At 43.5% G+C, this 20,908-nt stretch overlaps 1 pseudogene; it reads right to left on the reverse strand.

Annotated features, from left to right (window-relative positions):
- Nucleotides 1-20,908, reverse strand: part of LOC143637773 (tubby-related protein 4-like) — a 55,916-nt pseudogene that overhangs the window by 11,632 nt on the left and 23,376 nt on the right.

The following is a 20,908-nucleotide window of genomic DNA, read 5'->3' on the forward strand; positions in this document are numbered from 1 at the left end:
ACAGGCAGAGTGGCCCGGTGGTGAGTGGGAAGAAGTGTGCCTACAGAGGGAACAGTATGGTGCAAGTGGAGGAAAGTGAGCTCCGGCACGACTGAGGAGCACAGGATGAGGACTGGCAGGGTTAGAAAAGGAGGGGATATTGACAGCTAGTCCTGCAGAGGATGAGGGCCAGCTTGTGGAGGTCCCTTTAAATCATAAGAGACTCTGACATGGCTGCCAAGGGAAGAGTGGCCCAGGAGGGAAGGTGAGAGAGAGGGGCTGGGACAGAGTGGTGAGTGGCAGAGAAACAAGGTATAGACACTGAGTTATCTAGGAGGTAAAATGCAAAGGGGAGTCAGGATGACCTGGCCTGCAGCTGGAGCTGCGCATGATGGGGCCGTGACCCAGAAGGAAGAGGAGCTGTCTGTGTGGGGGAATGCCCCGAGGGCTGGACATGATGGTAGTGAGTGCTGGACTATCAACAGGTGTGTGAGTGAGTAACGGGGTCTATACAGGCCGCTGTCTAGAAGCCACCCTTTATAAAGACAGTACTTAAGGGGCTGGGGAGGTGGCTCAGTGGAAGAGTGCTCGTCTAGCACGTGTGAGGCACTGGGTTTGATCCTCAGCACCATATAAAAATAAGTAAAATAAAGGTACTGTGTCTACCTATGACTACAAAAATAGTAAAAAAAAAAAAAAAAAAAAAAGAAAAAGAAAAGAAAAGAAAAAAAAAAGACAATACTTAGAGCTGTAGGAGTGACTGGAATGGCCTGAGGATTGGTGGGATAAGAGGAGGGACCAGCAGAGCTGGAAAAATATCCACCAAGAACAAGTCTTAGTAAGACTCCTTTTCTCCATGCTACCATAGCACCTGGAAATAGTTCTTCAAAATCTAATTTTGGTGTATATTTGTCTGCCTTCTTTAACTGGCTTCCAAGCTTAGAAGGAAGGGATGTATCTTCCTTATCTACTCCTAAATAGCAGTCCTGAGAGCTCAGTGCCAGTCACACAGTAGCCCCTCAAAGAGTTTGCAGGATGCTTGAACAAACAAGGACAGTATGCTTACTTGCCCAAGAAGATGTTATCAAAGATATACTTAAATCTCACAACTCAACAACAACAACAAAATAACTTGATTTAAAAATGGGCAAAAGATCTAGGCACAGTGGTGCATGTCCTATAATCCCAGCAGCTTGGGAGGCTGAGGCAGGAGGACCACAAGTTCAAAGTCAGCCTCAGCAACTCTGTGAGACCCAAAGCAACTCAGCGAAGTCCTAGCTCTAAAAAAATACAAAAAAGGGCTGTGGATGTGGCAGTGGTTAAATACCCCAAGTTCAATCTCTAGTACCAAAAAAAAAAAAAAAAAGGTAAAAGACTTAACCAGATGTTTCTCTAAAGACATACAAATGCCCAGTGAGTATGTGAAAAAGACACTCAACGTCACTAGTCACCAGAGAAACACAAAACAAAACCACAGTGAGATGTCACCTCACACCTGACGGGATGGCTACCATCAAAGACCCCAGAAAATGAATGTGCTATATTCATGGAGTTGAGTATTACTCAGCCTTAAAAAGGAAGGAACTCTGATATATGCCACTGTACAGAGGAACCTTGAGGACACCATGTGAAGCAGAATAGGCCACAAAAGGCACGTCATGCACAAGTCCACTTAAGACAAACACATAGGCCACGCTCAGACACAGAAAGAAATAGCAGTTGCCATGGGCTGGGGGAAAGTCCGCCTCCACCTGCCAGGACATGCCCCTTTCTGCAGCAGGAGGGCACAGCACTGCTGGGGACTCCAGGCGAGAAGGCCCAGGACAATGACCCTTGCTTTGTAGTGCTGAAACAGAGGCTCTCCCCACATTCTCTCTTTGCTTCAGCAGAGCAGTTTAAGCCAAAGCCCCAACGCCTAGATCGACTTGAGGGCTGCCTCCGTCTCTGATTATTTCCTATGTTTGTGAGAGGTGTACGTGCATCAGACTTCTGTGTATTTCTCTGGTTATTTCTGTCCTTTGTTAGGAAGTCCCAACTAAGAAGTCATAAAGATGATTTTCACTCTAAGTGAATAAATGAAGATTCGGCCTTCACGCCAGAGTGCTGTTCAGCACTAGCTCCCTCTGATTATTTACTACTCATTCATTTGACTGGCTAATACAATAAGGCATTCTGGTTAAGAGGCAAAAACTGTTCTCTCCCCTATTAATCCTAGTTTATACAACAAATTCAATTAAAGTAAAAAAATGACTGAAATACAATTTGTCAAAGATAACTGAAGTGAGTATAATAAACTCATGAATGTCTACCAGACTGGGTATACTGACACAGTGACTTTTCTTTAATATCATTACCTGAACAAGCGTGTCCAGTGTGAAGATGTGCTCCCCCCGAACACTGTAGAACTTGACCATGGCACTCTTCAGAAGGGGGCCATTGGGGAGCTCGCTGAGTTGGGTCTGCCGCTCCATCCCAGCAACTGCCAGCAAGTCTCCCTGTGTGCACCACTGAGCTACCACCTCTGAAACCATACAGAAGAGACACTCAGCATGAGGATGCAACCCTCCTCAACTGCCAGTCAGCCATACTGGCATGCATCTTCAGTAGTTTAAAACATAGAGATGCTAACCAAATATACAAGTAGACCTCCCTTTTCACGAAGATAACAACCCATTTCTTTTATTTTAATTAATTTATTTTAACTAGGTATATATGACAGCAGAATGCATTTTGATTCATTGTATACAACTGCAGCACTTTTCATTTCTCTGGTTATACACAATGTAGCAGCGCAACACATGTGCAGTCACACATGTACTTAGGGTAATGATGTCAGTCTCATTCCACCATCTTTCCTGCCCCATGCCCCCTCCCCAACAATCCTCTCTTTTAAGACTTACTATAAACAAGCTGTTACATGGTTGGAGATTACAGTTTCTCTAAAACATATCTAGATCAGGTAGAAATCCAGATATAAGAAGGTTGCCATGTTAAAGGTGGGTGTGGTGGAGCAGCTGCTTGGGAGCCTGAGACAGGAAAATCACAAATTTGGAGGCTAGGCTGAGGAACATAGTGAGACCTTATTGAAAGAGGGGGGGAGGGGGAGGGGGGAGGAAGGAGAAGAAGAAGAGGAGGAGGAGGAGGAAGAGGAGAAAATGATGATGATGATGGTGATGAGGAGGAGGAGAAGAAGAAGAGAAGGAGGAGGAAGAGGTAGAGGAGAAGTAGTAGTAGTAGTAGTAGTAGTAGTAGTAGTAGTAGTAGTAGTAAGAGAAGGAAACAGAGGAGAGGGAGGGAGAAGAATAAGAAAAAGAAGAACTGTTTTAACTATCTCTAAGCATTTCCATAATCTATCTACACCAGCATTTCCATACTGAGACTGTGGAACATTTCTGCTAAGCAAGTTAAGTGATAAAACCTGTGACCCTATACATGTCACATCAGTGTTTCCCACTGCTGTGCCCACCACTCCCAGAGAAGACGCCGAGTTTGTACATGCTCAAAGTAAAAAGTTGAGTCAAGGAAGCCCATGTTTACTCATTTGATACCTGGGTAACATTAGGCAAGTAAATCTCTGATGAAGGATATACACACATACAAGGGTACTGACTTCTATTTAACACTTTTTTTTTTTAATGCTGTCAGACTTAGAAAAGAAGATAAGCAGTCTTGCTGGGGGGCAGGTAGTACTGTCAGAGAAATTTTCACACTAGAGATGCTAACACCCATCTACAAGCCATTATTTAACTAACAAGTAGCTGTTAAATGGTTTGTCTTATCCCAGTGTGAGCAATTACCTAGTTCTTGCTGGTGAACAGATCTATAAGTACCAACAAGATTTATAGCATTTTTTCTCTCTTAAAACCACAGAACCATAATCTGGCTTATACTAAAAGCTCTGAAATCTATATCTAAGTAGCCCTTTTTGCAGAGAAGCTGAACTGAATTAAAAGAAGGTGCACTGGCCAGGACAGGCACGTATTCCAATGCCGGGGCTATAGTGCAGCAGCTTCTAAGCTCCTTTAGTCACATGACCATAACATCCCTCTAGTTCACCCTTAGAAAGAGTTTCGGTGCTAATTCCAGTGCTTGCTGAATTCATTGATGCTCTTGTACAATGGCCTTGAAAGTGAGCACACTCCATGAAGCAAGACACCTCATCAGGGTTGCTGCAGCAGAAACCAGGAGACAGAGAGCTGAGCTGCAGCAGTTATAGACAAACACAAATCAATCCCAAATAGTGACAATACCAATAAAGGATTTTTTGTATGAATAAAGTTAGACACAAACCAGAAAACAAAAAATAAAAAGAATCAAGTAAATATCCTGGTAAATAAAATTTTTAAGATGTCAGAAAATGGAGGGTAGAGGATTTGTGCCTCTTCTAAAATGTGCTCTGAATATTCACTGCCAGGTCTAGGTCTAGAGAAAATCCTGGTAGGGATCATGAATGAAATAATCTTCAGTGAATGGCAGTGTTAAGTAGGTACAGAAGAACACCAAAAGGAGAAGCAGCTAATAGTCAAAGTGCTAACAAGACAGAGTCTATGGACTCCTGGGCAGAAACATCACTGTAATATGGTAGGTAATAAAGATGCCAGCACTGTGGTTGCAGTGGCAAATGCCTGTAATCCCAGCGGCCTAGGAGGCTGAAGGAGGATTGCAAGTTCAAAGTCAGCCTCAGCAACTTAACTAGGCCCTAAGCAACTTAGCAAGACTCTGTCTCAAAATAAAAAATAAAAAGGGGTCATTTTCTGCCCCCAAAATAAGCCTTGCTAGGTGCTTCACCATTTGACTCCTCTGCTGAACACCAAATAAAGAAAAGCCTGCTGGAAAAAATAATAATAATAATAAAAGAGGGGGCTGAGGATGTTGCTCAGTGGTTAAACCCCTGGATTCAATCCCCAGTTCCCATCCCCCACAAAAAAAACACAGATGGTAACACTAAATTCCATGGCTCCTCATCTGACCTGTATTGATTCGTACCATTCTTTTATTTTTTAAAAATATTCTTTGAATTTTGTCACAAAATGGTTTTGAAAGTAAGAAGCAGGCTGCTTGATGCCCTTATAGTGCTGGCCTGGACACAGATGCCTTCAAAGACTGCTCACAGCAGAGGCCAGCACACACGGAGCTTTTCTGTTGGAGGTGAGAATGAGTCCAAATATGTCTGAGCACACACTCAGGGATTTCTTGAATTCAGTTGCAAAGTCACACTGACAGTTGTCATCTGAAAAGCAAGTCACTCTTTTGCAAAGAAGAAATTCCATATGAAAACTGCCACTTCATGTTCTGGCAGTTACAGGATGTGTAGCATCAAGGGATGTAGATGTGGGCTCCTCTGATGCTCAGCAGACCAGTCCTGGTCCACATGGTGGGCACACCAGCTGCCAGAGGAATGGGCTATTTCATAAATCCTTGACACCAAGAATTCAGGAATTAAGAAGGAATATCCTGGAATTGTCCAGAGTCAGTCAGGAGTATCGAGTCCTCATCAGGGGCTGAGTTTCTGGGTTTGGAGTTTAAAATTGTCATAAAAACAACAAATTGAAAGTAAAACTGAAAGTAACAGCAAATGTTCATTCAATTCCCAGATATCACTATGATGAAGAATACAGAAGCCCAGATGATTGGGACAGAATTTTTCTGTTTCAGAAATGTTTTGTAAACCATGTCTATTATATTTTAAAAAGCAATCTCCAATATCCTTGCCCAAGGTTTCTGTAATAACTTTCTTATTCTTTAAATCCCTAAGATTGTATTTAAAATAAAACTTAGGAGAAACAAATGAATATTATATTCAGTAGCCTTCTTTTGACTCTCCCTAAAACTCCTGGCCAAGAGTTTCTAATGTTCCCCATTCGGAGAACTGGAAGTTCAGAAGCATCCAGGTGATCCATCTTCCAAACACACTTATTTTCTCAATGATTTGGGGATAAGACATGGGGGGCATTTTGGCCTCTTAAGTGTTTGCAAAGAAAATCAGTAGACTGGTCTGGGGTTGTGGCTCAATGGTAGAGGATTTGCCTAGCATGTGTGAAGCACTGGGTTCAAGTGTCAGCACCCGCATATTACTAAATGAGTAAAATAAAGGTCCATCAAAAACTATAATTTAAAAAAAGAAAAAAAGAAAATCAGGGCTGGGGTTATAGCTCAGTTGGTAGAATGTTTGCCTTGCATGTGTGAGGCACTGGGTTCGATCCTTAGCACCATATAAAATCAAATAAATTAAATAAAGGCATTGTGTCCATCTACAACTAAAAAAATATGAAAAGAAAAAGAAAACTAGCAGATTTACACTGCTCAACTTAAACCAGACAATCTTATGGATCTTTCTTGGTAAAAGCTGGGGGTCAAATTTTCATCTAAAGTTAGCAGTGAGAATTGGTTCTTTCATGTTAACAAGAAACCTCTTTTGTGGGATTAGTGCTGGGTTCAAATGAGGCAGCTAGGTTTTAGCAGGAAAAGAGTGGTCTCTTAACAAACACCACATACACTGCAGCTGCCTCGTGGCTGCCTGAGGTTAACCAGCCCTCTGTCCCTTAGGTTTTCATAGTAATGAATCACCTTTCTGTTAGTTGACTCTTGTTTGTGGGCACATGCATATGCACGTGGTGCGAGAGTGAGAGGAAGGAGACAACAGCAGGTGATTCCTCTTTAGAAAGGCCATTTTCAGTGAGTATAGAAAGGACTGGAAAAAAAGGGCCCATATCCACTGAGGACCAATCTCCTACCAGGGGCCCCAGCATCACTGACCCCTGTCTGTTCCCTCAGAATGAGTGACGAAATGCTAAGAGGAAGAAATTCTGCAAAACAAAGCATGGGGTGGAGACCTTTTATTTCATGGCACACAGGGATGAAAGAAGTGCCTTTGAAAGCTGCTTACAGTACTGAGGTACCCAGCTCCTCGGGGAACACCTGAACTCATGACTGAATCACTCTTCCTCAAGAAAAAGTAGAAGTCATAGAGGGTAAAGTCCGGGGGAATAAACCAACTCAATGCTTACTGTGTCCCCAGCTGGGTTCCTCCCCTGGTGGAACTTCCTGGGCAGTAGCTACAAAGCAACATCAGACCCTACTTCCACCCCAATCCTAGAAATCTGCAGCAAAAACCAAGGGTGGCAGGTGGTGCAGAAGAGGGCTGGTCACAGGGACAAGGGATGACCTGGAATCCTAATTCTTCTGCACATGACATAAATTACAGCACTGGTGGTAAGTCAAAGAAAGGGCATGTGAGTCACCTTTTTCCCCTTGAAAAGTTGTCTAAGTTAGTTACAGAGAAAGACCCAGGGGATCAGAGACCTTAGGGATAGGTGACAGACCTGTCTGTGATAGGGTAGATGACTGTGGCCAACTGCTCTTTTCTCTTTTATTTTTTAAATTTATGTGGACAAAACATAAATTTAAAAAATAAAAAATACTGCTGTTCAGGCTACATGTAAGATCAAGTCTAAAATATTCTGATACCATGACAGAAAAGAGAAATCATCTCCATGAGGTACCTCCTGGATGGCACCAGTTCACTTCAATTTCATTCATCTTTCTGAAATTAGGAAGACTTAGTACAACGGCATCTCCCCTCCAGGAAGGTGTAAATAATTGAAAACATTTTAGACTACATTAAGATTTCTAGTTAGGCAATGACTACAATGCTGAATTTGTCTGAGTTTTTAGAATATGACTCAGGTAAAAAATCTTTACCTTAGTGAGGGCCTCTTTAAATCACTCCTCAAATCACCAACTCCTCCTCTTATACTCAGCACCATTGATGGGGCTATGTCAGAAATGCTGCTACAGCACAACATGACTTGACAGGTATAACATAAGTCAACAGACTTAAGGAGCCAAAAAAAATAGTTTCCATAAGCAAGATGGTAAAAAAGACTGAAAAATTCATCTTGTGAAGAAGAAAGAGGAACTGAGTGGTAATTATATTATTTTCAGTCATGACCAGATATTTCATAGAGAGCAAATTCAGAATTCCAACAGTAGTGGCAGATTTTTAAGAAAAAAATAACTTGGTTAAGAAGTTTGAAAATGTAATTTGTGGGATCCAACATGGCGGCCGGCGAGGAAGCTGCACTTTCAATATCTCCACATTAACGGGATCAGAAACACCCATTAAAACAGCTACATTCTACCTACTGAGGATCTTCTAGCAAAATTCCGTTGAAAGGAGACCTGCCGAGAATTAGTAAGTTTATTAGACGTGACAGTTTGCCCCAGACAAGTGAAACTTGACCGGCAGCGCGGGCTCAGAGTCCAATCCCGCGGCCACCCGCCGCTTCTGCAAGCGGCAGGCGGCCCAGAGCAGCGCGGCAGAAGGGTCCCCGCCCGGCCAGCAGACAGCTCCTGCCATCCCGGCTACCCTGGCGGCCCTGCTCTCGCTCGGCGAACAGCCACCCCACCCGGCTGGTTCTTAGCCACGCGGCTGCAGTCACCCGGCTTTACAAGCGGCCCCCAGCGGCCCTGCTCGGAGAGAAGGGTCCCCGCCCGGCCGGCAGACAGCTCCCGCCATTCCACTCTTGTTCTGCAAACAGCCACCCCGCCCGCCTGGTTCTTAGCCACGAGGCTGCAGCCGCCCGGCTTTACAAGCGCCCCCGGCGACCCTGCTCGGCGAGAAGGGTCCCCGCCCTGCCGGCAGACAGCTCCCGCCATTCCACTCTTGTTCTGCAAACAGCCACCCCGCCCGCCTGGTTCTTAGCCACGAGGCTGCAGCCGCCCGGCTTTACAAGCGCCCCCGGCGACCCTGCTCGGCGAGAAGGGTCCCTGCCCGGCCGACAGACAGCTTCCGCCATCCCGGCTACCCTGGCGGTCCCGCTCTTGCCCTGCAAACAGCCACCCCGCCCGCCTGGGTCTTAGCCACGAGGCTGCAGCCGCCCGGCTTTACAAGCGCCCCCAGCGGCCCTGCTCGTCGAGAAGGGTCCCTGCCTGGCCGACAGACAGTTTCCACCATCCCGGCTACCTTGGCGGTCCCGCTCTTGCCCTGCAAACAGCCACCCCGCCCGCCTGGGTCTTAGCCACGTGGCTGCAGCCACCCGGCTTTACAAGCGCCCCCGGCAGCCCTGCTCGGCGAGAAGGGTCCCCGCCCTGCCGGCAGACAGCTCCCGCCATTCCGCTCTTGCTCTGCAAACAGCCACCCCGCCCACCTGGTTCTTAGCCACGAGGCTGCAGCCGCCCGGCTTTACAAGCGCCCCCAGCGGCCCTGCTCCTCGAGAAGGGTCCCTGCCCGGCCGGCAGACAGCTCCCACCATCCCGGCACTCCTGGTGGCCCGCCCGCTCTGCGAAGGGTCACCCCGCCCGGCTCTTAGCCACGCGGGCGCCATCTGCCTGGCTCTGTGGGCGCCCCCGGCGGCCCAGCGCAGCCAGAAGGGTCCCCGCCTGGCCCGACAGAAGGCCCGTGCCCTTCCGGCTCTGCTAACGGCCCTGCCCACCCGGGAAAGGGCTCCCCCCCTTGAGAGGATGGGAAGGAAATCTAACCAAGCCTCTATGAATTAGCGAACTGGGATCTAAAACCAGAGATTGTGTCAGACCAGAGACAAGCCAGTTCCACCTCTCCCTTCGGTCACTCCTGCAAGGAGCCAGGGGCCCGCCATAGCAGAGAGGGGAAGTCACCAAAGATCGGCCAAAGAGATTCCTTCCCAGCGGATTCTAAATTAGCAGGAGCGGCGAGGGAGCCGGCCGGAGCTGGCGGGAACCGCGGCAGCGGCACGGGAACAGGCGGGAGCTGAGGCGGCACTGACGCAGGAGCCGGCGGGAGCCGCGCGGCGCGGGTATCCCAGCTACCGCTCCCACCAGTGCTGACAACTGAGGTCTCTTGCACCAGATACGGGGGCGTGGCTACCAGAAGGTAAGCAAATTTGCTGGGGGTTCTCAGCCCCAAGCTCTACAAACTTAGGGCCTGAGGGAAGCAAACAAGGAGAGTGTGCCCAGGCACTAATGAAACAGCTGCTCCACGCGTGTGCAAGGTAGGCGGAACCGTGACCACCGACAAAACAGGCCCAGTGGCCCGCCAGATACATCGCCCCGGTCGGGGGAGGGGTAGAGCCGCCACCAGCGCCTTTTAGGTAGACAGATCTGCAACCGACAGACAGAACAGGCCTAGTGGCCAGCGGAGGGGCAAAGCCGCTGCTCACGCCTGCAAGGTAGGCGGACCTGTGACCACCGAAAGAACAGGCCCATCGAAAGTACAGGTACAGCGGCCTCCTGGCGTGGAAGGCACATTGCCTCAATTGGAGGAGGGGCAGAGCCACTGCCAAAGCCTGCGAGGGAGACTTTGCAGCTATACAAGAGCAATATAAATATATAGGGGGAAAAATCAATAACACAACAGTTTCACCAAGCAGAAAGAAACGCGATCAGTATGAAAAGACAAGGAAAGAAAGGACCACAAGCAATGCAGGTCAACTCAACTTTAGAAGAGGTAATATCTGCAGCAGATGGAATGTCAGATAAAGAATTCAGGATATACATGCTTCAGATGATCTGGAGTCTCAAGGAAGACATTAGACAGCAAAATCAGACAATGAAAGACCACTTCGATCACTTCGACAATGAATTACATAAACAAACCCAAGAAGCAAAAGATCAATTATACAGGGAGATAGAGGTTATAAAAAACAAACAAACAGAAATCCTGGAAATGCAGGAAACAATAAACCAACTTAAAAACTCAATTGAGAATACTACCAGCAGAGTAGAACACTTAGAAGATAGAACATCAGACAATGAAGACAAAGTATTTCAACTGGAGAAGAACATAGACAGCTCAGCAAAGCTGTTAAGAAACCATGAGCAGAACATTCAAGAAATATGGGATAACATAAAGAGACCCAACTTAAGGGTCATGGGGATACAGGAAGGTATTGAGGTCCAAACCAAAGGAATGAGCAATCTATTCAACGAAATAATACGAGAAAACTTCCCAGACTTGAAGAATGAGACAGAATCCCAAATCCTAGAAGCCTACAGGACGCCGAATGTGCAAAATCATAAGAGATCCACACCTAGACACATTATAATGAAGATGCCCAACATACAGAATAAGGAGAGAATTTTAAAAGCTACAAGAGAAAGGAAGCAGATTACATTTAGGGGTAAACCAATCAGGATAACAGCTGATCTTTCAACACAGACTCTGAAAGCTAGAAGATCCTGGAATAACATATTTCAAACACTGAAAGAAAAGGGGTTCCAACCAAGAATTGTGTATCCCGTGAAATTAAGCTTCAGGATGGAAGATGAAATTAAAACCTTCCATGATAAACAAAAGTCAAAAGAATTTGCAGCTAGAAAACCATCTCTTCAAAACATCCTCGGCAAAATATTACAGGAAGAGGAAATGGAAAATATCAATGAAAACCAACAGCGGGAGGTAGTACAGTAAAGGTGGGGGGGAGTAATCAAAGAGGAAAACAAACCATGTTTAGTAACATAAATAAACAAATATGGCTGGAAGAACAACCCATATCTCAATAATAACTCTAAATGTTAATGGCTTAAACTCACCAATTAAGAGACACAGGCTAGCAGAATGGATCACTAAACAAGACCCAACAATATGCTGCCTTCAGGAGACGCATTTGATAGGAAAAGACATACATAGACTGAAGGTGAAAGGTTGGGAAACATCATATCACTCATATGGACTTCGGAAACAAGCAGGAGTGTCCATACTCATTTCAAATAAAATAGATTTCAAGCCAAAGTTAATCAAAAGGAATGAAGAGGGACACTACATACTGCTCAAGGGAACCATACACCAACAAGACATAACAATCATAAATATATATGCCCCAAACAATGGTGCAGCTATGTTCATCAAACAAACTCTTCTCAAGTTCAAGAGTCTAATAGACCACCATACAATAATCATGGGAGACTTCAACACACCTCTCTCACCACTGGACAGATCTTCCAAACAAAAGTCGAATAAGGAAACTATAGAGCTCAATAACACAATTAATAACCTAGACTTAATTGACATATATAGAATATACCACCCAACATCAAGCAGTTACACTTTTTTCTCAGCAGCACATGGATCCTTCTCAAAAATAGATCATATATTATGTCACAGGGCAACTCTTAGACAATATAAAGGAGTAGAGATAATACCATGCATATTATCTGATCATAATGGAATGAAATTGAAAATCAACGATAAAAGAAGTAAGGAAAAATCATGCATCACTTGGAGAATGAACAATAGGTTACTGAATGATCAATGGGTTATAGAAGACATCAAGGAGGAAATTAAAAAATTCTTAGAGATAAATGAAAACACAGACACAACATATCGGAATCTATGGGACACATTGAAAGCAGTTCTAAGAGGAAAATTTATTGCTTGGAGTTCATTCCTTAAAAAAAGAAAAAACCAACAAATAAATGATCTAATACTTCAACTCAAAATCCTAGAAAAAGAAGAGCAAAACAACAGCAAAAGAAGTAGAAGACAAGAAATAATTAAAATCAGAGCTGAAATTAATGAAATCGAAACGAAAGAAACAATTGAAAAAATTGACAAAACTAAAAGTTGGTTCTTTGAAAAAATAAATAAAATCGACAGACCCTTAGCCACGCTAACAAAGAGAAGAAGAGAGAGAACTCAAATTACCAGCATACGGGATGAAAAAGGCAATATCACAACAGACACTTCAGAAATACAGAAGATTATCAGAAATTATTTTGAATACTTATACTCCAATAAAATAGAAGATAGTGAAGGCATCGATAAATTTCTTAAGTCATATGATTTGCCCAGATTGAGTCAGGAGGATATTGACAACCTAAACAGACCAATATCAACTGAGGAAATAGAAGATACCATCAAAAGACTACCAACTAAGAAAAGCCCAGGACCGGATGGGTATACAGCAGAGTTTTTCAAAACCTTTAAAGAGGAACTAATACCAATACTTTTCAAGCTATTTCAGGAAATAGAAAAAGAGGGAGAACTTCCAAATTCATTCTATGAGGCCAACATCACCCTGATTCCTAAACCAGACAAAGACACTTCAAAGAAAGAAAACTACAGACCAATATCTCTAATGAACCTAGATGCAAAAATCCTCAATAAACTTCTGGCGAACCGGATACAAAAACATATCAAAAAAATTGTGCACCATGATCAGGTAGGATTTATCCCTGGGATGCAAGGTTGGTTCAATATACGGAAATCAATAAATGTTATTCACCACATCAACAGGCTTAAAAATAAGAACCATATGGTCATCTCGATAGATGCGGAAAAAGCATTCGACAAAGTACAGCATCCCTTTATGTTCAAAACTCTAGAAAAACTAGGGATAACAGGAACATACCTCAACATTGTAAAAGCAATCTATGCTAAGCCTCAGGCTAGCATCATTCTGAATGGAGAAAAACTGAAGGCATTCCCTCTAAAATCTGGAACAAGACAGGGATGCCCTCTCTCACCACTTCTGTTCAACATAGTTCTCGAATCACTGGCCAGAGCAATTAGACAGACGAAAGAAATTAAAGGCATAAAAATAGGAAAAGAAGAAGCCAAATTATCACTATTTGCAGATGACATGATTCTATACCTAGCAGACCCAAAAGGGTCTACAAAGAAACTATTAGAGCTAATAAATGAATTCAGCAAAGTGGCAGGCTATAAAATCAACACGCATAAATCAAAGGCATTCCTGTATATCAGCAACAAATCCTCTGAAATGGAAATGAGGACAACCACCCCATTCACAATATCCTCAAAGAAAATAAAATACTTGGGAATCAACCTAACAAAAGAGGTGAAAGACTTATACAATGAAAACTACAGAACCCTAAAGAGAGAAATAGAAGAAGATCTTAGAAGATGGAAAAATATACCCTGTTCATGGATAGGTAGAAGTAACATCATCAAAATGGCGATATTACCAAAAGTTCTCTATAGGTTTAATGCAATGCCAATCAAAATCCCAACGGCATTTCTTGTAGAAATAGAGAAAGCAATCATGAAATTCATATGGAAAAATAAAAGACCCAGAATAGCAAAAACAATTCTAAGCAGGAAATGTGAATCAGGCGGTATAGCTATACCAGACTTCAAACTATACTACAGAGCAATAGTAACAAAAACAGCATGGTACTGGTACCAAAACAGGCGGGTGGACCAATGGTACAGAATAGAGGACACAGAAACCAATCCACAAAACTACAACTATCTTATATTTGATAAAGGGGCTAAAAGCATGCAATGGAAGAAGGATAGCATCTTCAACAAATGGTGTTGGGAAAACTGGAAATCCATATGCAACAAAATGAAACTGAATCCCTTTCTCTCGCCATGCACAAAAGTTAACTCAAAGTGGATCAAGGAACTTGATATCAAATCAGAGACATGGCGTCTGACAGAAGAAAAAGTTGGCTATGATCTACATACTGTGGGGTCGGGCTCCAAATTCCTCAATAGGACACCCATAGCACAACAGTTAATAACTAGAATCAACAAATGGGACTTACTCAAACTAAAAAGTTTTTTCTCAGCAAAAGAAACAATAAGAGAGGTAAATAGGGAGCCTACGTCCTGGGAACAAATCTTTACTCCTCACACTTCAGACAGAGCCCTAATATCCAGAATATACAAAGAACTAAAAAAATTAGACAATGAGATAACGAATAACCCAATCAACAAATGGGCCAAGGACCTGAACAGAAATTTCTCAGAGGAGGACATACAATCAATCAATAAGTATATGAAAAAATGCTCACCATCTCTAGCAGTCAGAGAAATGCAAATCAAAACCACCCTAAGATACCATCTCACTCCAGTAAGATTGGCAGCCATTAGGAAGTCAAACAGCAACAAGTGCTGGCGAGGATGTGGGGAAAAGGGTACTCTTGTACATTGCTGGTGGGACTGCAAATTGGTGCGGCCAATTTGGAAAGCAGTATGGAGATTTCTTGGAAAGCTCGGAATGGAACCACCATTTGATCCAGCTATTCCACTACTCAGTCTATTCCCTAAAGACCTAAAAAGAGCACACTATAGGGACACTGCTACATCCATGTTCATAGCAGCACAATTCACAATAGCAAGACTGTGGAACCAACCTAGATGCCCTTCAATAGACGAATGGATAAAAAAAATGTGGCATTTATACACAATGGAGTATTACTCTGCATTAAGAAATGACAAAATCATAGAATTTGGAGGGAAATGGATGGCATTAGAGCAGATTATGCTAAGTGAAGCTAGCCAATCCCTTAAAAACAAATGCCAAATGTCTTCTTTGATATAAGGAGAGTAACTAAGAACAGAGTAGGGAAGAAGAGCATGAGAAGAAGATTAACATTAAACAGGGATGAGAGGTGGGAGGGAAAGGGAGAGAGAAGGGAAATTGCATGTAAATGGAAGGAGACCCTCAGGGGTATACAAAATTACATACAAGAGGAAGTGAGGGGAAAGGAGGGAAAATAAAAAAAAAATGTAATTTGTGAAGAAAAATGGAGATTAGATTACTAACTATATGGGGGAGCTTATGATGACCAAACGTATTATTTAGATCCATGAAAGACAGAACATTCAAAAAACAATTTACAGAAAAGCAAAGGAATTTAAGTTCATCATCAGCATGAAAATATTTACTTAGCTCATAATGAGGCCTATCTGTGTGGTATGAAGGAGGGCTTCTCCATACTTCATGCTGCACAGGACTTTATAGGCTAAATAATTCCTTATAAATCTAGTTCTGAAACAGCAGAAGGGGATACCTAAGAAGGAGTATAACCTGCTTCTAAAAATATTCTATATTTTTAAATTAGAATTAAGTAAGGCTTGGGGGTATTAGAGATGTATGATATATTTCGGTCAACCATCAGTGACATATATAGACCTGATTCCTGAAGAATTCACACAAGCAGCAGCAGCAGTACAGGACAGTAACTCTCTAGACTGACATCCAATTTTGAATTTTGGCAGTTAACTAGGTTGCAGTCAAGTTCCTGGCTGGCTTCTCACCTCCCTTTTCAGGTTACAGTAGGTCCTTTGAAAATATTAGCCAGAGGCAATCCAGGAATTTCTTTCTTTCTTTCTTTCTTTTTTTTTTAGTGGGGGAGGGTACTGGGGATTGAACTCAGGGGCATTCAGCAACTGAGCCACATCCCCAGCCCTATTTTGTATTTTATTTAGAGACAGGGTCTCACTGAGTTGCTTAGGGCCTTGTTGTTGCTGAGGCTGGCTTTGAACTTGAAATCCTCCTGCTTCAGGCTCCCACAAGTATGCATCACCACGTCCAGCCAGGAATTGAATTTTTAAATCTTTCTACACTGCACCATTCAATCCTCAAGAAACAGACTGTTTTTCCAAAGAATTCACCAGGGCCACAACATCAGTTAATATTCTTGAATTGAAAAATTTAGAGCATTTCCAATGCCTATGGCCACTGATTTTCTATCCAGAAGGCAGCAGTGCTTGATGCCTGCCCTTCACATCCACGCCTCCATCTGGCCGTTGCAGAACCTCCACAAGTCTTTCAAGGTAGCATTACTGCACAATGATTGGTACCTTAATAAGCCTGTCAAATTCTTAAAATTACAGAGCTTCTGTGTAAATGATGACTGTACACCATCTGCTGCCTCAGGAATGGCAGGTGCTAGTATCCGTTTACTGTGCAGACAGTGTGAACCAGATGCAAACACACATACACCTGGGAGGGTCATTCTTGTCAGAGTGAGGAAAGGAGTAGGGTAGGACAAAGACTGATGGGAATCCCTCTTCAAGATAAGATCAGCTATGGAGTTGTCAGGTAAGCAGAGGAGCTAGGGGAGTGACCTGTGTTAACAGACTTCATTAAGCCCAGAAGAAGTCACTGCAGAGGACAGGAATCAATAAGTACCACGTGTGTGACACCAGCCCAGAAGGCATTCGAGCACAGGGCTGCGGGGATGGGGCATGGCAGCGTTTTGTACCTTTCAGCCCTGAGCGGATGACAGTGGGAGACAAGTCATCGTAGTTGTTCATTAAGCTGATGTCTCCCGAGGTGAAGCTGACAGTGAGCAGAAGCTTGATGTTCTGCACTGGGATGGGGTACGCTGCAGGATCATCTGTGGAAACACAAGTACCAAGTGAGAAGCAGGCAACAAGGCTGTGCTCTTGAGTGGTGCCCTAAAAACTGCCCAGTGATGCAGCTCTCACTCTGGACTGGGATGTCACCAAATGAGGCAGTCACTGCACCATTCAGGAGCCACACAAGTCATCAGTAGAGCACTAGCAGAAGACCTCAGAATGAGGAGAAGGACATGGAATATGCAATCCAAGGCAACTTCAAGGTAGTGAAAATATGTGTGAAGTTTATTAACTTGTATATTAATGTGTCATGCAAATTAATAAATGCAAATTATTTTAATGCTATACAACATATAAGAATAGTGGGAAGGAGAATAAAAACATTTTCTTAATTTGGGTCCAAAGTATCAAAAAAAGCTCTTTTCAATACTAAATGCTCTTTCATTGAATGTTGAAGGCAATAAGCAACCACAGTAGTCACAATCAGTTCTTTCCCGCTTAAGTTTTTCCCATAAGAGACTGAAAATCTGGAAAGAAGGCTGAAGTTGGATGTGCTATATACGCAGCACCTGGGCACCATAAAGAAAATCCTGCTTTGCACATTCCAGGAGTGCTTGTATGTGAGGGGCTATGGACTGGGTCTTCCACATGCTATTTGAGAAAGTGAAAGTCCCTCTACATACCTGGATGAGGCAGGGCTCTTTCAGAAAGTATCATGGTCACATGAGCTCAACTCCAGCAGCCATCCAGGGTGGCCTGCCTGATATTCACCTGACTTAATGTCTTCATGCTAAGACACTGCACTATACCTACCTCTGCACTCCAATTCTCTAAGCCACCAAGAATATTGTTACATCTGAAATGCAAATACCTGTCATCCCCTAAAGTGCTCCCTGCTTCTGAGAAGGGTAACTGGCTAGAGGAGCACCATGGACTGACTAATGTCTTGGGCTGACTCTGGACTTTCTTTGTAAATCTGGTCTCTGGATCCCATTTCTTCCAGTAATAAAATGGTTTGAGTGAATCTAAATTCACCCTACTAGAAAGGAGTTCTGAGCTAAGTCCATATTTTGACTTTCTTGCTCAGAGACTGTAGAAATATGACCAATGATTCACCTGACGCTGTTGTCTATTTGGAAAAGGAAAGTCACCATCCAAGTGGATGTATAGGTACTAGGAAATCTCTCCCTCTCAAGACCCAGTGATCTGGAAACCCTACAGCCAATCTTAATGCTTTTCACGTGGGAAATCATCCTTCACACAACATGCAAGTTGCTGGGAAGCATACCATATTATTTCTGTCTCTGTGACAAGAGGGAGAAGTACCAGTGGAGACAGAGGCTGATGGGGGTGACTTCCAATTTTTTCTGGACCAGTTCCTCCTGGGATGACAGGCCTGAAGTGGCAGGAGACGTCAGAAACTGTCCAGGACAACAGCCTGCAACAGTGTGACCATTTCTAATTAAGGGGCCAATCCCTTCCACTGTGTCATAATATATTTTTCTTAAAAAAAAAATTGGTGGGTGCAGAGTATGGGACTCTGGTAAAGGATATAGGCCAGTGCTGCATACTGACTCTGGTGAAGGGCAGAACCACACCAGAGGGTTCCTTCTACTTTTTTTGGTCTTCTAAGGGGAGGAGAGATGAAACACACTGCTTGAGCAGAAGAGGCTGGAGTTGCCTAAAGCAATTCCCACCAAGAGTGTCTGGTATCACAGTGAGGTCACGAAGGGTTGGGGGGGGATCATGTGACCTGAGAAGGGGTTTAGCTTCTGCCTGAATCAGGAGAAAACACAGGCATGAAATATGGCCCAGACCCTGGCCTTCACTGTGGCAAAACTGATTCTCTTCTCATGCAGTAAAGCTACAGGCTTCAGAACCCTGAGGGATCTGTCCATGCCACACATGAAGCTACTTAACTGCACAGAACTCTCCATCTTAAAGCTCTTTATTCCTGCTCAGCAGCAAAACCCCACAGCACCCCAGGGACACAGGAAGAGCCATCTTTATTCTTTACATCTAAGAAAACCTAATCCCATGGGGCATAATCAATTTCACCCTGATCCTGAGAAAAGGGACAGCAGAGAGGAAGCATTCACACCAAGAGGGGAGATCAAGCCAGTTGTGCCTTGCATTTCAGTTCAAGAACCCTTCCCAGTAAGTTAGAGAGCCGCAATGGCAAACCTTCACCCTTTCTTTTCCAAATCAATTCTTTCTCCTTATGGTGCTCCGGTCTGTTAAATGAGTAAGAAAGAGAGGGCCAGCGAGCTGGCTACCTTGGGGAGGGGAGTAGTCGTCTGAGTCGGTATCACTCTCGCTGCTGTCTTCCACCAGGAAGATGGGGTAGTTCCAGAACATGCTGAGGATGCCGTCAGACTCATGCAGGAGGACGTGGGCCAGCATCCTGCAGTGGCAGTCCATGACAATTATCTGCCTGTCGGCCGTGCCAAACAGCACCTGCAACCAAGGACCAGAAGCCTCGACTGAGTAGGACAAAGTGCTGTGGTTTCTGGCAAACCTTGTTTGTATCAACTGGTTTTAGGACAAAATATATTTAGACTAAAAAAAAAACAGTGAAGTAACTGAGAGTGACTTAAAATATTAAATAGCAAACACTCAGCTGGCCATTATTGCAAGAATTCTAGACCTCCAATATTGAAAAATGAACTAACAGCAAAATGAACACCTTAAGTTGTATGGACATTTCCAAATGACACCAGCAAAATTTATTTCTGTTTTGTGTTTTTTCATTGAAGAAGGGTTAAGAAAAGACAATATTAATTTACTTTTCTGGAAAATAAAAATAAAAAAGAGATTTATTATAATTCTCTTAACTTTAGAAGAAAATGTTTAAATTTGTTGGCCAAAGAGAAAATATATACCACACAAATCACTTATAGACTCAAATCATTTTATAGACTCAAACAACTTGGGAGAAGTCAAATAGGCTGACCATACCACGAAGTGATCAGGCCAGGCTGGCTGCCTGACTAGAAAGGCTAGCACTTACACCCAGAGAAAGTTACTCGAGGCCTCTTTGTCCTTGCTTCTCTTTGGTCTTGGGCTTCTGACATAACCTCCTTACAGCAGATGGCACAGCTGGATCTTGGCACCTGGCAGTTTGGGTGCCCAGTGGGCACTCATAACCATTTTTTTGTGTGAAATGAATGAATTACAGTCAGTGACAATGGAAGGCAATTCTGCTGATGACTGAGATAGACTAACTGCCAGGGAAAACATGGGGCGCTTAAGCAATATTAAGTTCACAGAATTACAGAGCTGTTTAGAGTTGTTTTAGAAGAAACCAACTATTTATCAAATATTCTATTAATCAATATCTATATTTTAATGAATGAACACTAAAATAAGGTTAAAATAATTTCTCCCAGAGCAATGATGAGTTCATTAGTGTATACTTCATAAAGGAAAAGCAGATGAAACTGCTTTGAAACACTGTGAAATTCATTTTAGAAAGAGCTGGAGTTCTAGCTGTCAATAGAATAATAAGTATTCAATGGCATGGCATATCTACAAAGCTCTCATCCAACACAGTCTCAGGGATGGAGACCTCAGGGCTCATAGACCTGCTGAATTCAGCTCTGGAAGGCAGACCTTTTTTTTAATTTTTATTTTTATGTGGTGCTGAGGATCGAACCCAGGGCCTTGCACATGCAAGGTGAACGCTCTACGGCTGAGCCATAACCCCAGCCCAGGGCAGATGTTTAATGTGCCTGTCCAGCAGTTTTCAACAACAATAAACAGAGAATGTGTTTTCTCAAAACTTTACCTGAGATGTACAATTTACATGTTTTACAGGTGAAAGAGGTGTGGGAATCCCAATGTGCCACTAGTGCTATGGGTGATGTGCATGGAACAGGCTAGTCTACATTCTCATTT

The sequence above is a fragment of the Callospermophilus lateralis genome, unplaced genomic scaffold (assembly GCF_048772815.1).
Source record: "Callospermophilus lateralis isolate mCalLat2 unplaced genomic scaffold, mCalLat2.hap1 Scaffold_120, whole genome shotgun sequence".
NCBI lineage: Eukaryota > Metazoa > Chordata > Mammalia > Rodentia > Sciuridae > Callospermophilus > Callospermophilus lateralis.